The sequence below is a fragment of the Cryptomeria japonica genome, chromosome 11 (genome assembly GCF_030272615.1).
Source record: "Cryptomeria japonica chromosome 11, Sugi_1.0, whole genome shotgun sequence".
In the NCBI taxonomy this organism is placed as follows: Eukaryota; Viridiplantae; Streptophyta; class Pinopsida; order Cupressales; family Cupressaceae; genus Cryptomeria; species Cryptomeria japonica.
The window spans coordinates 708,356,550-708,368,582 of NC_081415.1; positions in this window are offsets into that span (position 1 = coordinate 708,356,550).

Here is a 12,033-nt window from a genome sequence, read left to right on the forward strand (position 1 = left end):
ACTTTGAGGGTATCCCATTCAGATGTCGAAAGTGCTTCCAAACTAGGCATGTAGTTGCACGGTGTGAAATAGAAAAAAAGATTTGTTTCTTGGTGGAAGGGTGCCTCCTTTGAACACTATTTTGTTCGAAAGAAAAGCTTCTCCCAGGTGGTTACACAGGTTCCTCAGGTCGATGGTATTGCACCTCTGGCTGCTGCCTCTGGTTCAGGTGTTGCTCTGCCTTAGGTGTGTGTGGATGCTTGTGGTGGCATCCCGATTGATTGTTTGAAGGATGTTGGATCTTCTCCTTTACTGGTTGACCTTCCCGCTTCCCAGATTGTTGCTGGATCTTTGTCTGATTCTCATATTTCTGTTGTCCCTGCCTCTCTAGATGTTGCCTTTGTTCCTCCTGGTGATGGGAGGTCCTCTATTCTAGACCCGTCTTCTTGGCAAAATATTTCTGGTAGGGTTGAGGAGGGATGGATTACCGTTAGAAGTAAGAAATCTAAATCGTCCCAGTCCTCTTTTGATATGACCCTTCGATCCCACAAGGGTAGGTCAAATTCTTGAGCCATCCTAATTGGGTTGGGGTTGCTGGTTTTTGCAGCCCATTGGTTTTTGTTGGGGGTCCTTCTTGTGTTGTTCCCCATCTTTTGTATGGTTGTGCCGAGTCTCTTTTGTGTTCTATTTCTTTGGGTGGACTTTCAGGCTTATCTTTCGGTTCGGGTTGCAGGTCCTTCCAAAACATGTTTTGTATAGGGTTTTAGGTCCCTTCAAAACTTGTTTTCCCTTATTCAAAAACAATAAATCTTCATCAATTCCACCTCTATACAAAAAAATGTAATTTTCAAAATAGAAAGAGCCATCTCAAAAATATTTATAGCCAGCATTCTCAAGCACCCTTCTCTAGGAAATAAATTTTCCAATTAGGATAACCAAGTATCCTTAAAAACTTGTTGATCCTTGAGCCTCATCCAACTTATGGTTCCTTCAAACACTCCTTGATCAAAATCAATAGAAAATGAATCAAATGGAAGGCTTCTCCTTCCTCTTTGATCAAACTAAATTTTGATGGTTCCTCCCATATAAATAAAAGGCTTTCAAGTGTTGGCGCAGTATTAAGAATTTTTTTGGCCATCTTAATTGCTAATTCTAAAAAAATAAAATGAGTTCAAATAATGAAAAAAATAAATTAAAACTCTAATATTGGTCTTTGAACCGGTAATTAAAAATTACTTTTGTACAATCATCATTGAGAGAGATTATATGGTCATCATAAATTCTCTCAAACATGCCAAACAAAAAATTTGAAAACTACACCATAGACTAGGTCAAATATCTTTTTATCAAAACTATAATATTATGAAAGTGCCCAATATTCTATTTCAAATCATGAAATTGATTGACAAGATGAGTGCTAAGAATTTGATGATTTTTTTTTATGAAAATATTGTGAAGGGTTAAGGTTCTAGGGGATGACATTTCTCCTCCATAATTCTCAATTAATTGTTAGTTAATCTCCTTCTAAGAAAATCTTTTGGGATTCCCACCTCCCATCAAATTGGTATCTACTTATCTCACTCCTATTTATTATAGCCCCTCATCCCATATCAACTTGTATGGATAAAAGGAGATGATCTTTGCAACTCAAGGTTGTAGGACATTTTTTTTGTTTCATCCACTCACCAAAAAAGGAATTTCGAAGAAATAATTATTGGGTGTATAATACTCCACCACCACCTCTCCTATGCTCAAGCTCTGTATTTATGCCTCAATTGGCATAGTTCATTGCACCTAATTGTATTCACTATTTTTTTCAACTGAATTACATGAAAGTATGGAATAAAATAAATAAGTCTACATCCCCAAATAGAAATGGGAGTTGATAATACAAGGTTGCTACAACAAGACCAAATTACTATGTGTTCTCTTTAACTAAAAGAAGGCAAAATGTGTTATTTGTGAGATTCTTGGGATGCAATTATTGGATGATGTCATGAGTTCCCTAAGCTTCACAAAAGTGGAAATATTTTCTTCTCCAACATGATGATTCTTCTCCAGTGTTTGAAGTTGATTCTTCATCTAGGTTGTAGGTATGTTCAAAGTTATCTTATTGAAGGTGAAATTCTTAGATATCTACTTTATCAAAGTATGTGTCATTATATGGTTAGCAAATATTAAGGACCTCATCTTTGTGCAATAGCTTGCCTATGCCCTAGATTTCATCTATGGCTTTAATAATTTTTAATTGCTTGCAAAATGACTATGAGATGGTCCTAGAAAACGATTCTCTCCCACTATCTCCAACTTGATCTTGATTTGGTGGCAAAGGCAAGTGTGTGATCTAAATCCCTTAGGTTCCTACTCCATAATTATTTGGTAATTGGTGGTCATGCTTCTTCTCCCCTTTAGCTAATACTTTTCAAACAATAGATGTGGCTGGTTATAGTGCTTCGCATAATAACTCCATCTCCCACTAGCTTTTGTTTCCTGCTCTTCTTGTGTTGATCAATTTTAGCTTTCTCTCTAGTTCTCCTCTTTGACCTACTTATTTTATGAAAAAAAATATGCATTCTCTTAGTGATTTTGTATACTCAAGTCTTCTCTCTTCAGTTAATGATCGTACACTTAGTTTATTTTTTATATTGTTGGTTCTTTGTTGACTTCTATTTCTATATTTGTGCCAGCTTTTATAATACGAATGTTATAATTAATATAATTATGAGTGTTACACCACACACACACACACACACACATGCACATGCACATGCACACATATGTAGTCTCCAAAGTACACCTTACCACCATCATAATTTTTATTATTATAGAACCAATGTGTATTCAAGGTCATATGAAAAGATTCATCTAAGTCAATCAAATATACATTCTCACATGAATGAGTAGACAAAGCAACAATGATTAGCTCAAAAAATATCTACCCAAAAACTACAACAAAAGATGATTAGGCTTGGATACCACATGTAAGGAAGAAAGGTGCGAAGAAACACCTTCCTAAGCTAATCTTGAAGGTAGTAGTGCATACAAAGTTAAAAAATGATCCAAAATCATAATAGAAAGTAAACAAACATATTCATAAATAGAAAAATCATGATACGAAAACATAATAATTTACATGGAAAAAAAATATTTCAAAAGGAAAACCCCGCACTCTAAAATAGACACAGTGCATTATCAAATTAGAAAAAGATTATGTTACACATTTTTGATGCAAGTATTTACAAGATTATTTCACCAACTTTCAAATGTGAAGAACTTTAGGTAGCATTCTAAAATTATATGTGTACCCACAAACTCTGATAATACAATGGACTCCTCAAGAATCAATTTATAGGCTTCTTGCAACTTAGAAACAATTAGTGGTTTTACAAACTATGAGAAAATACTTCTAAGATGTATGAAACCCTTGAATTGGGCCCAATTTCTAATTCCCCTTGGGAGAAGGCTAATAATTATATCCTTACAACTATCATAACTAACCAAAAATATCCACTAACACAATCACCATAATTTGACAAGATTTTAGTCACAAAACAAACAATTGAGACAAACAAATAACTTATTATCATTATTGTTCAAGATTCCCATAAAATGATCTATTCTTGGCTCTTATGCATAATTAGATTTCATCATAGGTTGTCATATGATCCCACCAAAGTAGGGAACCCAAATATACTAAAGATGGGAATTTTTAAAAAGATTGATTTCCAATTAAAATCTCGTGCACAATTAAATAATGAATACAATATAAATGATGCTTATGAAAAAATGCTATATAATTAACAAATAAAATTCAAAATTGTCAAGGTTGAGATTCCTTGATTTTCAACATTTTTCTCTCACGGTTGAGCTTATTTTTATTTCAGGATAGTGGGTAATATTAAAATTTTATCCACCTACAAATTTATAGATTTTATCTCCCACACTAAATTTTCCCTCCCTTTTCACCCCTAATCCCATTTTTTACCTCATGAACCTTAATCAAAAGATCACTGAAAGCCCCATTATCCCTCTCATCTCTTGAGAGAGCATCATCCTCTCATTTTTTAACCTTTTACCCTTTCAAATGACTAGGACAATGTTAGCACCTTGTTGTGAAAAAATATGTCCACAACTCCCAGGAGAGGAGAGGAGATGTCAATGTCCACAAGAATGTGGGCAAAGGTAGTGTGGTCCATTGAGGATGTAGCTTCATCGACCTTCTGGAAACGACCAATAGAGTTACCAATAGCCTCATAACAAGAGTGCTCCAAAAAATGAAGAGGGAGATTAATGAGTTAGACCCAAACTGGACGCACATTAAGTGGTTCAGTGAGAGGGTTAAAAGAAGTTGTCCAAGGCTTAACAGAGAGGGAGTGCACTCCCCAAGTCCACAACATGCCCAAAACAAAATCCCGATTAGCGAAAGATGTGAAGGAAGCGACAAAAAATCCTTTAGCACGGGGGAAAAGCTCAATATTGTGAGCAACCAAAGGCTGCCAAGAGTCACTTACCCAGCAATGAAGGTACGGTAGACAAGGCCAGAGCCTAGAGAATCTGCACACAAGTGCACAACATTGGTAGAACCCAATGTTGTCCACGACATCCTGTCCACAAACCACCACAAGGGAGGATTTAGCACAGGGAAGAGGATGGACCCCCTTTGAGGGTTGGGCAAAAGAACTGGCCACACAGGCAAAGCTATGCTTGCCAGCAGGTTTGGGCAAAGAACCAACAACATCAGTAGCAGTCGGCAAAGCCGCATCCCCAGAAGCCAGAGAGCTAACAACAGCAAGACCCACAACCGAAGAACCGGGGGGCATGGGTGTTGCACCAGGAAAATGCCCATGGGGAACATGGGGAGCCACAACAACAACCACCTAAGAAGCATCAGACCAAACAACAACATTAGCATCGAAGAGACCGTAAATCATAGGAGCAGAAGCCCCCATGCGAGGAGGAAGGGGGGGCAAGACAGAAGACGAGGGAACACCACAGACATCTGCAACAGATAACACCATAGAAGAAGGAACCACCGTCGAACCAGAGGCACCGACAACAGTGTTCAAATGGAGAGAGGTAGGAGAGCCATTGGGGAGAAGCGGGAGAGCCATTTTCTACTAATCTTTTTGTTATCACAATTAAATTAAAAAATATATTTAATTATTTGAATTAAACTTTTATTGTAGACTAATTTAAAAAATTAATTTTAATCAAATCCATCTAATTAATCTTTATTATTAGTTAACTAAATAAATCTTATTTATTTAATCAATCAAATAAATTTATCTTGCAATCAATAGTTAGATATATTTTATTTATTAAATTATCTAAACAAATTCCTTCTTTTTATTAATTAAATAAATTCAACTATTTAATTAGTCTAAGTTAATCTCTCTCAACTAATTTTTAATATTTATCAAAATAACAGAGCCATATATAAGATTTATATATTAATAAAGGAGATTACATCTGCACCCAAAGATAAGATGAAAGTATCAAAGGAGCAATTACATATTGTAAAATCCTCTCAAAGTTGAATATAAATAAAAAACTAAGATATGTTTAACCTTTCATTCTCATCTTTTACAAGACTTCGACAATTCTTTTCTCTGGGAAGACTCCTGCAATTCTTTTCTACATTTTTTCTTATGATGAATCATTGTGTGAGATTCTAAACGTCCATTAGATGATTCAATTCTAAAAACAATTTAGACTAATATCTATGAACTGTAGAAATATAATACTATCAATATTTAACCCTTAGAACTACCACTAGAAATAGCACCATCATGCAAAGTAGGCAGACAAGAGATCAATAGATTAAATCCTTGTTCAATATGTTTGAGCAAAACATGAAGTGAATTGGACATGATAAAAGCATAATTAGAGAAGATCCAATCAAGTGTCACAGATATGCCTCACTGCATAATAGAGAGGGCAGAGGCACAGGCACAAGTAGTAGAAGAAGCCAAGAAATCTTTAGTGAAAATGTCACCTACAACAGCTGACCCAAAATACAAATTCTACTATTCTAAAGAAAAAAATTAACAACAAATATGGAAAAGATGAAGGATTGGATGTAATAACAAGTTTTCTTGACCGTATCTTAATTGAGCAAGATATCCATGCTATTGAAAAGGAATAAAGATAGAGCTCTGTTGTTACAAAGCAACCAAAATCATCCAATCACAGTTCGACTATAGCCTCCTCCACCAAAATGCAAGGAAGGAGAAAAATATGACCAAACTTCTCTCTATCATAAACATGATTCATAATCATTACATAATAAAAGACCAATAACATAAGTGATTAGCAAAAGGAGGATGCAAGCCACATCCAACATGTGTGAACAACATCAACTAGCCACAAACGTGATATTTCTACATGAGCAAGAGATAGTCATAGCCATACACATCCACCATAAAATTAGAATCAACAAGGAGGTGCCAAATAATCAAGTCACAACTACCACTTCACACATTAACATAAGATTATCACTGTCAATAGCCCAATTTGCAAGTCTTTTTGCTAAACCATTAACTACCCTAAAACAATGAAGACACTCAAAGTAGTCAAATTTATCAAGCAATTTTCAAGTTCTTTCTATCAAATTCTTGACAAACTCTATGAACTATTTTTTTCTTTTTTAGAGCATAGATTACTATCATAAAATTGCCCTCAATTATAATCTTTTCAGCATATATTTGCAAGGCAAGATTAATTCTTAAGATAAGAGCCTAGAATTCAACTTGATTATTAGTGTCTTCTTGGATTTTTTGTTAGCAATAATTATCACTTTACCAATTAAATTAGGAAGAGCACACCTAGCACCAAAAACCTCAAGTTTATCTTTGGAGGCCCCATCAAAATTTAATTTTATGAATGGGTTAGGAGGAGACGTCCACTTAACATTTATTATTGAATGAAATGACTTGGATCATTTTATAGAACCCTGTGATAGGGAAAGCCTAAGAAGGGGCCACATTTTGAGAACCACTAAGCCCCATGAAGATTCTTTTTTCTTTCTTTGAGGAACCAATAACATCATTCGTCACAGTTTCAATAATTGCTAGTTTCAATTTATAGATCACAAAATCTCAAATGTTGGCTAAGTTTAAAAATGTCTTATTGGTAAATAAAATCAAGAAAGAACATCCATTATTAATGAATCTATTTAAGTGTTAAACAAATGTTTATGCTTAGAAATACAATCATCCTTGATTCTATTCTTCTATCTCACATCTCATGCTTAAAAGAAAGGTTAGGTACAGTAGATCTTGTTATGTTATTTAAACTATATATGAAGGAGAAAATGTTGAATTAGTAATTACTTCTATGAGAACTATTATTTAGTTAGAGCAGGTAAATAAAATATCTCGTTCCTTAATCCATTCTTTCATTGAAAATATTAAGTAGGTGAGTAGTTTTACTTATTATGGCTATGTTATTAGTTGATACCTAAGGAATATTGTGACATTTTGCCAAGATCTAGAGGCAATGGAAAGCATAAATAAGAGAGACAAAATAGATTATAGTAATAAACTGTATTATATCAAGATGGAAATACTGACATTACAAGATGTTCAATAGTTGTCCGTACAAACAATGTAGATGAGCTTGCTTATATAGGCAAGGCTATATGGATATGTGAGCACACAAACATGACATGTGGCTCAATAAGAAACAAGGGTAGGTAGGAAATAGGTGTGGGTAGGTAGGAGAAACAATATAATATTCCACATTAGGTGGAATGTAACAACAAGATAAGATCAACATCATAAAAGGTGGAAATTCTCCTACACACACTATCTCGATGTGGCACAAACACCCAAGTGTCTCATACCCAAACTACTATGAAATGCATTTCCTAAGTAAACTTAAGTAAGGTGTAATAATATCCAAGATGAATAATTATTTACACCAACACCCCCCCTTAAGTGCAACTTAGGGGAATGCACATAAGTCTACAATGCAAATAAGCAATGCAAGATGGGTCCCGGCTACTAGGCCATGTTAGGTACCCATGTACAAATGCAAATGCAATCTCCCATAAACAGAGAAAGAGAGAAAAACCCAATGGTAAAAAACCCTCCCCCAAACAAGAGATGATGAAAGCACACAATGCTCTCAATGATGAATGAGAAGAACAAAATATGTCCCCCCCATAAGAGAGAAGAGAGACCATAAAGCCCCCCCTCAATGTCGAATCTCCTGCAAAGATGGTCCAATGATGATGACCAAAAATACCTCCCCATAAGGAAGAAAGAGAGCCAATGCTGCACCAATAGTGTCAAAGTGTGACAAAACTTGGTACCAAGTTGATGACAATGAATCACTCGCTGCAACAAAATGAAGATCAGGCATGGAGACAACCCGCTTTGAGCATCATCTGGATACTCATAAATGGCATAAATACTGGTACAATCTAAGTCTCACAGGAGCCATGCACATATATGTACAATCTAAGTCTCAATTGGAGCCATGCACCAAGTCTCATGAGATATTCCTAATCTACGTGTACAAGAGGATTACATCAAATAGTCAACAATGACAAGATACAAAGAGGTGTGAAACTTTATGATAGTGCGAGTACAACATTGCTCATGCAAGAGCATACAACATGATAGTGCAAATTTGGAAACATGAAAATGATGCCACCAAGAAGCCCTGTAGAATACTGCAGAAAAAGATGTCTCTGATTGGGATGTGGCCAAGAGATATAAAGGAGCAAATCAACTCCCCCCCCCCCCCCCCCCTCCCCTTGACTATTGGTTGGAAGCACTGCAAGACAGGTATGAAGTGACAAGAAAAAAAGTGTTCCCAATTTGACTTATTCCATGATATTTGTGTTTTTAAAAGATTTGAAAAACCCATTAAAAACAATTTATTATGCATGTGCCCATAAAAGAAACTTTATTAAAAAATAAAGGCAAATTTTTTTTTTGAAAAAGAAAAAAAAAACTTTAATAAAAATTTATCAAAGGAAAAAAAGTTTTTTTTTTTAATTAAAAAACTTATTTAAAAAAAAAAAAGAAAAAATTAATTAAATTTTTTTAATTATTAAAAAAAAACAAAAAACAATAAAAATTTATGGAACCACCCCACCTCACGGGAAGGGGCCCACGGTACCCCCCCCCCCTCGCGGGAAGGGGCCACTGCACAGATTGTGTACATGGTGCCCTGCGATACCGCTGCAGGGGTGTCGTAAGGTACCCTTCCCCCCTTTCCCCCCCCCCCCCCTGAAAACTTTCGGATTATTTTAAAACAAAAAATGAAATCAAAGGCCCCCCTTATTACTGAAATTAATTTTTTTATTAAAAAAACCGAAAAAATAAATAAATAAATAAATCTCAGATCTGTACCTACAAGTCTGTACGGCAAAGTCCGTACGGCAATGATGGATTTGGCCAAAAATACTCCAAAATTGCAGATAGGTGTCGGGACAAGTCACCACCCTCCACCTTCAAACGGCTCTAGATTTGGCCTCGGATGTCGGATTTGGACGAAATAAAAGGCGATTCTTAACTGCTCGAACCTCCTTAATCCAATGGTGAGCTCAGATCTGACCCAACAAGCTCCAATAATAACCTGCAATAGAAAGCTCCAAAATGCAAACCCCAAATTTCTCTCAATTGGCAAACCAATGACACTCTAATGGCTCAGATACAATGTGAGATTTTTCCAAGATCTAGAGGCAATGGAAAGCACAAATAAGAGAGACAAAATAGATGATAGTAATAAACTGTATTCTATCAAGATGAAAATACTGATCAACTGGATCATTACAAGATGTTCAATAGTTGTCCATACAAACAATGTAGATGAGCCTGCTTATATAGGCAAGGCTATATGGATATGTGAGCATACAAACATGACATGTGGCTCAATAAGAAACAAGGGTAGGTAGGAAATAGGTGTGGGTAGGTAGGAGAAACAATATAATATTCCACATGAGGTGGGATGTAACAAAATAAGATCAACACCATAAAAGGTGGAAATTCTCCTACACACACTATCCCAATGTGGCACAAACACCCAAGTGTCTCATACCCAAACTACTATGAAATGCATTTCCTAAGTAAACTTAAGTAAGGTGTAATAATATCCAAGATGAATAATTATTTACACCAACAAATATAATTACTTTCCTAATTTTGCAAGTAGTGTTGTTAATTCTCCTTTAGCTCATATATGAGAAGATGTGGTCCTTCCTCTTCTTATTTGGCACCTCAGAGCAATGGTCATCACAAGGATCCCACACCTTTGGGCATTGCTCATGCTTATCATCTCATAAATGTTTCCTTCCACTATTTAGAGTGTGCCCATGGGGACACATGCCACATGATTGTTCCTCGTGTCATTTATATCAACATCTTCCCTTACACATTCATTGAGGTGCTTATTTCATTTGTTAGTGGTCTCGAGTGGTGATGACACATGTACATAAGTGTTTCATTTTTGTTTATGTGAAGCTTTTGGGTTTCAATTTTTTTGTTGGTTGCCTTTTTTGTGTTTTATTCATGTTGGAATATAGGTATTACAATATTTATTTTACTACAATATAGACTTTATTATGTCAATGTTAGAACAAGACCTATAGAATAAAAATATTTCACCTAATATAAACTCTAAGTGAGTGGGAATGGATTCATCAAAGTTAAGAACTAAAACTAAAATGTGAAACTTTGTAGATAAAGCTTCCCCATGTACTTGATGGCATTAGCATGACAACTTGATCAATTGACGTGGTAGGCTACAATGGTTATGATGGCATGATGTATAGGATGTTAATGTGGTAGCTATGTGTTGATGTGTTGTGTGAGCATGCCAAAGTGTTGACATGTCTTGAAGGTGCGATGCTTATGTGGATGCAAGTTTGATGTTGAAATGTGCTTACATTTTGTAGGTGTGACATGATGACTAGTTTGTTGAGGTGGAGTGTTGATATTTGGTGGTCACACTTTCTCAACAATTGTATTTCCCAATGGCCCCTAGGTTTTTTGACAACTAGTGGATGGTATAGGGAAATCACAGATGATAGGATAAATGTAAGCACCGAGTTATCAATGCCAATGAAATTCACATGCAATAATGAATTTAATGCCCAAAAAAGTTGTGGTAGTGGTAAATAGATAACATATACAATTAGTGGCTATGGGAAGGATTAATGAGTGTCATGTTAGGAGTAGTAGCAATGGAAGATTTATACAATGAGAAATCAAAATCTTCCTTGATCGACATGCAAACATAGTGATGTACTTCCAACTTTATCATTTTAAAAAGTTAAACTTTAAATGATCATAACTTGCCTCTACCTATTCAAATTGAACCAAGAAAAGCTAATTCAACCTTTTGAATAGATCCAAACATGATTATGGTGCTAGATTTTGTCTATGATGCTTTTATAAGAGAGTTAATGCAAAAAGTTGTGAAAATTGTACTTTGTTAGATTAAAAAGGTGATCCAAACCTATTGATTGGAAGATGCTATGATACCAACTAATATGAAATCGAGCAACGCGTCAATTAGATCAAAATCATAATAATGGAGAGATTAATATTTTCAAAAAGAATTGCGATTAACTTTCATGGACAAATTACAAGTATATATAAGCATGCTATGTCAAATTACGAGATTTAAAAAAATCCAATATCTCAAAATTGCTAGATCAAAAAACAACATGAACAAAATTTTTTTTTTAAAAAAGAACTAAACAACTAATTTAAGTTAACAACCTAGCAACTGGGAATCTACCCTAGTTGTCTTTATATAGAATAGAAATTAAAAATTAAAGTAATTAAACCTTATAATATAATTTATTATAATTTCTAAGACATATCATAATGGATTGTCATCATTATTTGGGTCAAGCACCTAAAGGTCTTCAACCTTTCATTTGAGGTCATTCATGACATCTACATATTAGATTTATCCAATTAATTATAACTCATTATTATCTTCCTAGTATGTCATCTTCTCCTACCTATTTGAAGATTGATTGCATAAATAAACAAATCTCCCTCGAACTAGATCATTTTCATAATGAACTAATCC